The sequence below is a fragment of the Arachis ipaensis genome, chromosome B7 (genome assembly GCF_059453495.1).
Source record: "Arachis ipaensis isolate K30076 ecotype BB chromosome B7, ASM5945349v1, whole genome shotgun sequence".
Classification (NCBI taxonomy): domain Eukaryota; kingdom Viridiplantae; phylum Streptophyta; class Magnoliopsida; order Fabales; family Fabaceae; genus Arachis; species Arachis ipaensis.
Window position 1 is genome coordinate 15,921,850 of NC_142442.1, and position 9,815 is coordinate 15,931,664.

The window sequence follows — 9,815 nt, forward strand, 5'->3', positions numbered from 1 at the left end:
AAGCCTCAATTAGTTTCTCTAATGCATCAGAATTGCAAGTTTCATGGACTTTCATTGGAAGATCCTCATCAATTTTTAGCTAAATTCTTGCAAATCTGTGACACTGTTAAGACCAATGGGGTTAATCTTGAGGTCTACAGACTTATGCTTTTCCCTTTTGCTGTAAGAGACAGAGCTAGGACATGGTTGGACTCACAACCTAAAAAAAGCCTGAACTCTTGGGAAAAGTTAGTCAATGTTTTCTTGGCGAAGTTCTTTCCACCTCAAAAGTTGAGCAAGCTTAGAGTGGAAGTCCAAACCTTCAGACAGAAGGAAGGTGAATCCCTCTATGAAGCTTGGGAAAGATACAAGCAATTGATCAGAAAGTGTCATTCTGACATGTTTTCAGAATGGAGAATCTTATGTATATTCTATGATGGTCTATCTGAATTGTCCAAGATGTCATTGGACCATTTTGCTGGTGGATCCCTTCATCTGAAGAAGACGCCTGCAGAAGCCTAGAAACTCATTGACATGGTTGCAAATAACCAGTTCATGTACACTTCTGAAAGAAATCCTGTGAATAATGGGATGACTCAGAAGAAAAGAGTTCTTGAGGTTGATACTCTGAATGCCATATTGGCTCAGAATAAAATATTGACTCAGCAAGTCAATATGATTTCTCAGAGTTTGACTGGAATACAAGCTGCATCCGGCAGTACTAAGAAAGCCTCCTCTGAAGGAGAAGCTTATGACCCTGAGAATCCTGGAATGGAAGAAGTGAATTACATGGGAGAATCCTATAGAAACACTCATAACCCTTCATGGAGGAATCATCCTAATTTCTCATGGAAGGATCAACAGAACCCTAATCAAGGCTTCAATAATAATAATGGTGGGAGAACACGGTTTCGCAATAGCAAACCTTTTCCATCCTCTTCTCAGCAACAGACAGAGAGTTCTAAGCAGAGCCACTCTGACTTAGCAACTGTAGTCTCTGATCTGTCTAAGACCACTCTCAGTTTTATGACTGAAGCAAGGTCCTCCATTAGAAATTTGGAGGCACAAGTGGTGCAGTTGAGTAAAAGAGTTACTGAACTCCCTCCTAGTACTCTCCCAAGCAATACAAAAGAGAATCCAAAAAGAGAGTACAAGGCCATCAATATACCCAATATGGCCGAACCTGTAGAGGAGGAAAAGGCAGTGATTTCCAGTGAGGAAGACCTCAATGGACGTCCACTGGCCACCAAGGAGTTCCCTAATGAGGAACCAAAGGAATCTGAGGCTCATACAGAGACCATAAAGATTCCACTAAACTTACTGTTGCCATTCATGAGCTCTGATGAGTATTCTTCCTCAGAAGAGGATAAAGATATTATTGAAGAGCAAGTTGCTCTGTATCTAAGAGCAATCATGAAGCTGAATGCCAAGTTATTTGGTAATAAGACTTGGGAGGATGAACCTCCATTGCTCATCAATGAACTGAATGATCTGGTTCAACTGAAATTACCTCAGAAGAAACAGGATCCTGGAAAGTTCTTAATACCCTGTACCATAGGCACCATAACCTCATGCCACTCTCTGTAATGGAGAAACTAGGGATCTTTGAGGTACAAGCTGTAAAATTCTCACTAGAATTAGCAAACAAATCAAGCAAACAGGCTTATGGAATTGTAGAGGATATCTTAGTGAAAGTTGAAGACCTTTACATCCCTGCTGACTTCATAATCCTAGATACTGGGAAGGATGAGGATGAATCCATCATCCTTGGAAGACCCTTCCTAGCCACAGCAAGAGCTGTGATTAATGTGGACAGAGGAGAGTTAGTCCTTCAATTGAATGATGACAACCTTGTGTTTAAGGCTTAAGGATCTTCTTCTGTAACCATGGAGAGGAAGCATGAAGAGCTTCTCTCAATACAGAGTCAAACAGAGCCCCCACACTCAACTTCTAAGTTTGGTGTTGGGAGGCTACCATTAAGCTCTGAATCTCTGTGAGGCTCTCTAAGAGCTGACTGTCAAGCTATTGACATTAAAGAAGCGCTTGTTGGGAGGCAACCCAATGTTATTTAATTATATTTATTTATTTTCCATTGTTATTTTATATTTTCTTTAGGTTGATGATCATGTAGAGTCACAAAAACAAATACAAAATGAAAGCAGAATCAAAAATAGCATAAAAAATAGCACACCCTGGAGGACAGGCTTACTGGCGTTTAAACGCCAGTAAGGATAGCAGAATGGGCATTTAATGTCCAGCCTGGCAACATTCTAGGCGTTAAACGCCAGAATGGGCAGCATTCTGGGCGTTTAACGCCAGAAAAGGGTGTCTGGCGTCTGGCTGGCGTTAAACGCTAGAAATGGCAGACAGACTGGCGTTTAACGCCAGAAAAGGGTGTCTGGCTGGCGTTAAATGCCAGAGAAGGTAACAGAGCTGGCGTTAAACGCCAGATTTGGCACACAATGGGCGTTTAAAAGCCAGAATGGTACAGGGAGCAGAATTCCTTGACACCTCAGGATCTGTAGACCCCACAGGATCCCCACCTACCCCACCTCTTCTTCTCTCCTCTTCACACCTTTTCATAACACTCTTCCCCATACACCCTTGACCAATCACCTCAATACCTCTTCCCTAAACACCCTTCACCTATCAAATCTTACCCTCTTCTCCATACTCTGTTCACCACTCACATCCATCCATCATAAACCCCACCTACCTCACCATTCAAATTCAAACTATTTCTCTCTCAAACCCAACCCCTCATACACGGCTACCATCTCTCCCTTACCCTATAAATACCCCCTCCTTACCACCTTCAATTCCACACATCTCCATCTCCTCTATTTCTTCTTCGTCTCCTCCTTTCTTTCTTCTTTTGCTCGAGGACGAGCAAACATTTTAAGTCTGGTGTGGAAAAAGCCTCGCTTTTTTGTTTTTCCATAACCACTAATAACACCTAAGGTCGGAGAAACCTCTAGAAAGAGGAAAGGGAAGGCAATTGCTTCCACCTCCGAGTCATGGGAGATGGAGAGATTCATCTCAAAGGTCCATCAAGACCATTTCTATGAAGTTGTGGCCAAGAAAAAGGTGATCCCCGAGGTCCCCTTTATGCTCAAAAAGAGTGAATATCCAGAGATCCAACGTGAGATTTGAAAAAGAGGTTGGGAAACTCTCACCAATCCAATCCAACAAGTCGGGATCTTAATGGTTCAAGAGTTCTATGCCAATGAATGGATCACTAAGAACCATGATCAAAGTGTGAACCCAAACCCAAAGAATTGGCTCACAATGGTTCGGGGGAAATACTTGGATTTTAGTCCGAAAAATGTGAGGTTAGCATTTAACTTGCCTATGATGCAAGGAGATCCTCACCCTTTCACTAGAAGGGTCAACTTTAATCAAAGGTTGGACCAAGTCCTCTTGGACATCTGTGTGAAAGGAGCTCAATGGAAGAGAGACTCAAGAGGCAAGCCGGTTCAATTGAGAATGCCTGACCTCAAACCCGTGGCTAGAGGATGGTTGGAGTTCATCCAACGCTCTATCATTCCTACTAGCAACCGGTCTGAAGTTACAATAAACTAGGCTATCATGATCCATAGTATCATGAATGGAGAGGAAGTAGAAGTTTATGAAATCATACCTCTAAAACTCTACAAGGTGGCGGACAAGCCCTCCACTTTGGCAAGGTTAGCCTTCCCTCACCTCATCTGTCACCTATGCAATTCAGCTGGAATTGTCATAGAGGAAGACACCCTCATTAAAGAGGACAAGCCCATCACTAAGAAAATGATGGAGCAAACAAGAGAGCCCACTCATGGACCTCTACAAGAGCATGAGGAAATTCCTCATCAAGAAATCCCTGAGATGCCTCAAGGGATGCACTTTCCTCCACATAACTATTGGGAGCAACTTAACACTTCTTTAGGAGATTTGAGTTCTAACATGGAGCAACTAAGAATGGAGCACCAAGAGCACTCCATCATCCTCTATGAAATTAGAGAGGACCAAAAGGCCATGAGAGAAGAGCAACAAAGGCAAGGAAGAGACATAGAGGAGCTAAAGCACTCCATAAGATCTTCAAGAGGAAGAACAAGCCGCCATCACTAAGGTGGACTCGTTCTTTAATTTCCTTGTTCTTAGTTTTCTGTTTTTTGTTTCCTATGCTTTATGTTTTATCTATGTTTGTGTCTTTATTACATGATCATTAGTGTCTAGTGCCTATGCTTTAAAGTTATGAATGTCCTATGAATCCTTCACCTTTCTTAAATAAAAAAATGTTTTTTACTCGAAAAAGAACAAGTACATGAATTTTGAATTTTAAAATAGTTTAATTATTTTGATGTGGTGGCAATAATTTTTGTTTTCTGAATGAATGCTTGAACAGTGCATATTTTTGATAGTGAAGTTTATGAATGTTAAATTTGTTGGCTCTCGAAAGAATAATGAAAAAAAGAGAAATGTTATTGATAATCTGAAAAATCACAAAATTGATTCTTGAAGCAAGAAAAAGCAGTGAAAAGCAAAGCTTGTGGAAAAAAAGGCGAAAAAGAAAAAGAAAAAAAATAAAAAGCAAGCAGAAAAAACCAATAGCTCTTTAAACCAAGAGGCAAGAGCAAAAAGCCAATAACCCTTTAAACCAAAAGGCAAGGGTAAAAAGGATCCAAGGCTTTGAGCATTAATGGATAGGAGGGCCCACAGGAATAAAATCCTGGCCTAAGTGGCTAAATCAAGTTGTCCCTGACCATGTGCTTGTGGCATGAAGGTGTCAAGTGAAAAACTTGAGACTGAGTGGTTAAAGTCGTGATCCAAAGCAAAAAGAGTGTGCTTAAGAGCTCTGGACACCTCTAACTGGGGACTCTAGCAAAGCTGAGTCACAATCTGAAAAGGTTCACCCAGTTATGTGTCTGTGGCATTTATGTATCCGGTGGTAATACTGCTAAACAAAATGCTTAGGGTCACGGCCAAGACTCATAAAGTAACTGTATTCAAGAATCAACATACTGAACTAGGAGAATCAATAACACTATCTGAATTTTGAGTTCCTATAGATGCCAATCATTCTGAACTTCAAAGGATAAAGTGAGAAGCCAAAGCTGTTCAGAAGCAAAAAGCTACTAGCCCCGCTCATCTAATTAAAACTGATCTTCATATATGTTTTCGGAATTTACTGTATATTCTTTTCTTTTTATCCTATTTTGTTTTTAAGTTGCTTGGGGACAAGCAACAATTTAAGTTTGGTGTTATGATGAGAGGATAACTTATACCCTTTTTGGCACTGTTTTTACATAGTTTTTAGTATGTTTTAATTACTTTTTATTATATTTTTATTAGTTTTTATTCAAAAATAACATTTTTGGACTTTACTATGAGTTTTTGTATTTTTCTGTGATTTCAGGTATTTTCTGGCTGAAATTGAGGGACCTGAGCAAAAATCTGATTCAGAGGCTGAGAAAAGACTGCAGATGCTGTTGGATTCTGACCCTGCTACACTTGAAATGGATTTTCTGGAGCTACAGAACCTCAATTGGCAAGATCTCAATTGTGTTAGAAAGTAGACATCCTGGGCTTTCCATCAATATATAATAGTTCATACTTTGCTCGAGATTTGATGGCCCAAATTGGCGTTCAAAATCAGCCTAAAATTTCTGGCGTAAAACGCCCAAACTGGCACCAAAGCTGGTGTTTAACTCCAGAAACAGCCTAAGCACGAAAAAGCTTCAATGCTCAGCCCATGCACACACCAAGTGGGCCCCGGAAGTGGATTTCTGCACTTAGTTACTCATTTTCTGTAAACACTAGTAACTAGTTTAGTATAAAAACTACTTTTAGAGATTTATTTTACATCTTTGGACGTTTACTCCTTAGACTTGGATGCTATTGTACACGTTGGGAGGCTGGCCACTCAGCCATGCCTAACCCTCTTTCACTTATATATTTTCAATGGTGGAGTTTTGGTGCACGAATTGTGAATCACACTTTTCACAACGCGTACCACTAACCAGCAAGTGCACTGGGTCGTCCAAGTAATACCTTACGTGAGTAAGGGTCGAATCCCACGGAGATTGTTGGTTTGAAGCAATCTATGGTTATCTTGTGAATCTTAGTCAGGAAGTCAATTATGTTTATCAATTGAATTGTGAGTAACCAGTAGAGCATAAATTAAAAGTTACTTGTTGTGCAGTAATGGAGAATATGTTGGAGTTTTGGAGATGCTTTGTTTTCTGAATCTCTGCTTTCCTCTGTCTTCTGATTCACGCACGCACGTCCTCCTATGGCAAGCTGTGTGTTGGTGGATCGCCGTTGTCAATGGCTACCTTCCATCCTTCCAGTGAAAACTACGCTCACGCGCTCTGTCACAGCACGGCTAATCACCGGTTGGTTCTCGATCCGGTTGGAATAGGATTTACTATCCTTTTGCGTCTGTCACTAACGCCCAGCCTTCAGAAGTTTGAAGCTCGTCACAGTCATTCAATCCTTGAATCCTACTCGGAATACCACAGACAAGGTTTAGACTTTCCGGATTCTCATGAATGCCGCCATCAGTTCTAGCTTATACCACGGAGATTCTGATTGAGGAATCTAAGAGATACTCATTCAATCGTATATAGAACGGAGGTGGTTGTCAGGCACGTGTTCATGATTTGAGGAAGGTGATGAATGTCACGGATCATCACCTCCATCACAGTTAAGCGCGAATGAACATCTTAGATAGGAACAAGCGTGTTTGAATGGAAAACAGAAATACTTGCATTAATTCATCGAGACACAGCAGAGCTCCTCACCCCCAACAATGAGGTTTAGAGACTCATGCCGTCAGAGAATACAAAGTTTAGATCTGAAATGTCATGAGATACAAAATAAGTCTCTAAAAGTTGTTTAAATACTAAACCAGTAGCCTAGGGTTACAAAATATGAGTGAACTATGATGGATGATGCAGAGATCCACTTCTGGGGCCCACTTGGTGTGCTGGGGCCCACTTGGTGTGTGCTGGGGCTGAGACTTTAAGCAATTCACGTGCAGAGGCCATTTGTGGAGTTGAACGCCAGTTTTTATGCCAGTTTGGGCGTTCAACTCCAGTTTTTTATCCTTTTCTGGCGCTGGACGCCAGAATTGGGCAGAGAACTGGTGTTGAACGCCAGTTTACGTCATCTATTCTTGTGCAAAGTATGGACTATTATACATTGCTGGAAAGCCCTGGATGTCTACTTTCCAACGCAATTAAAAGCACGCCATTTCGAGTTCTGTAGCTCCAGAAAATCCACTTTGAGTGCAGGGAGGTCAGAATCCAACAGCATCAGCAGTCCTTTTTCAGCCTGAATCAGATTTTTTTGCTCAGCTCCTTCAATTTCAGCCAGAAAAATACCTGAAATTACAGAAAAACACACAACTCATAGTAAAGTCCAGAAATATGAATTTTTCCTAAAAACTACTGGAAATAAACTAAAAACTAACTAAAACATACTCAAAACTATATGAAATTATCCCCAAAAAGCGTATAAAATATCCGCTCATCACAACACCAAACTTAAACTGTTGCTTGTCCTCAAGCAACTAGACAAATAAAATAGAAGACTAATAGGTTGAGAAGCAATAATATCTCAGAGTTTTTGAATGAAGCTCAGATTCTAATTAGATGAGCGGGGCTAGTAGCTTTTTGCTTCTGAACAGTTTTGGCATCTCACTTTATCCATTGAAGCTCAGAGTGATTGGCATCTATAGGAACTCAGAATTCAGATAGTGTTATTGATTCTCTTAGTTCAGTGTGATGATTCTTGAACACAGCTTCTTTATGAGTCTTGGCCGTGGCCCTAAGCACTTTGTTTTCCAGTATTACCACCGGATACATAAATGCCACAGACACATAACTGGGTGAACCTTTTCAGATTGTGACTCAGCTTTGCTAAAGTCCCCAATTAGAGGTGTCCAGAGTTCTTAAGCACACTCTTCTTTTCGCTTGGACCTTGACTTTAACCGCTCAGTCTCAAGTTTTCACTTGACACCTTCACGCCACAAGCACATGGTTAGGGACAGCTTGGTTTAGCCGCTTAGACCAGGATTTTATTCCTTTAGGCCCTCCTATCCACTGATGCTCAAAGCCTTGGGATCCTTTTTGTTCGCCCTTGCCTTTTGGTTTTAAGGGTTATTGGCTTTTTCTGCTTGCTTTTTCTTTTTCTTTTTCTCTTTTTTTTTTCTTTTTTTTTCTTTTTTTTTTCTTTTTTTTTTTTCTGCAAGCTTTGTTCTTTGCTGCTTTTTCTTGCTTCAAGAATCATTTTTATGATTTTTCAGATTATCAATAACATGTCTCATGTTCATCATTCTTTCAAGAGCCAACATATTTAACAGTCTTAAACAACAAATTCAAAAGACATATGCACTGTTCAAGCATTCATTCAGAAGACAGAAAATATTGCCACCACATTTAACTAATTAGACTTTCTCTTATTGAAACTCGAAATTTTATTGCCTCTTATTCAAAAGATCTACTACTTTATTCATGTTTGCTGATGATGAGAAAAGTAAACTATAACTTAATTGGGGATAAAATCAAACTAGACACTAATTACTACTAATGATCATGTAATGAAGACACAAACATAAATAAGCACTTAACAAAGAGAAAACGAAAAAAACAGAGAAAGTAAGAACAAGGAATGAGTCCACCTTAGTGATGATGGCATTTTCTTCTTGAGGCACGAATGATGTTCTCTAGCTCTTTTATGTCTCTTCCTTGCCTTTGTGGCTTGATTCCTAGTGATTTTTGGTATTTCTATCCTCAGTTGCTTCCAATAATTATGTTGGGGGGGGGGAGTGCATCCCCTGAGGTATCTCTTGATTTGCAGCCACATGTTCTACCACTGAGCTATAGATCCTTTACATAATTGTTTTACCACACCAAACTTAGAATGTTGCTCGCCCTCGAGCAAAAGAAGAGGGAATAGATGAAGAAGAAGATGTGGAAAGGAAAAACTAGGATTATGAGGAGGGAAGGTGGGGATCCTGTGGGGTCTACAGATCTTGAAATGATCCTGTGAGGTCCACAGATCTTGAGGTGTCAAGGCATTTACATCCCTGCACCAATTTAGGCATGCAAAATGCCCTTGCACACAACTCTAGGCGATCAGCGCCTGGTTGGTGCCCATTTTGGGCGTTCAACGCCCATTTACTAGCCATTTCTGGCGTTGAACGCCAGAACCATGCTTGTTCTGGGCGTTCAGCGCCAGGATGTTGCCCATTTTGGGCGTTCAGCGCCAGAACCATGCTCTATTCTGGCGTTGAACGCCAGACAACTGCTTCCTCCAGGGTGTGATTTTTCTTCTGCTGTTTTTGATTCCATTTTCAATTTTTGATATTTATTTTGTGACTCCACATGATCATGAACCTAATAAAACATGAAAAACCATGAAAATAAATACAAATTAGGTTGCCTCCCAACAAGCGCTTCTTTAATGTCCTTAGCTGGACTTTGCTGAGCTTTTAATCTAGCTTCAGCCTTGAGCATTCTTGCTCAATGTTGCCTTCAAGATAATGCTTGATTCTCTGTCCATTGACAATGAACTTCTTATCAGAATCAATATCTTGAAGCTCCACATGACCATATGGTGATACACTTGTAATCACGTATGGTCCCCTCCACCGGGATTTCAGTTTCCCGGGGAATAGCCTGAGTCTAGAGTTAAACAACAGAACCTTCTGTCCTGGTTCAAAGATTCTAGATGACAGCTTTCTGTCATGCCACTTTTTTTATTTTTCCTTATATAGCTTGGCATTTTCGAAAGCTGTGAATCTGAACTCCTCTAGCTCATTTAGCTGGAGCAATCTTTTTTCTCCTGCTAAT

At 40.5% G+C, this 9,815-nt stretch overlaps 1 non-coding gene across 1 annotated transcript; it reads right to left on the reverse strand.

Annotated features, from left to right (window-relative positions):
- Window positions 1–276: 276 nt before the first annotated feature.
- LOC148550433 (small nucleolar RNA R71) lies at window positions 277–380 on the reverse strand. Its single transcript, XR_015893662.1, has one exon. It is a non-coding gene; the product is annotated as a small nucleolar RNA R71 (small nucleolar RNA).
- Window positions 381–9,815: the final 9,435 nt, after the last annotated feature.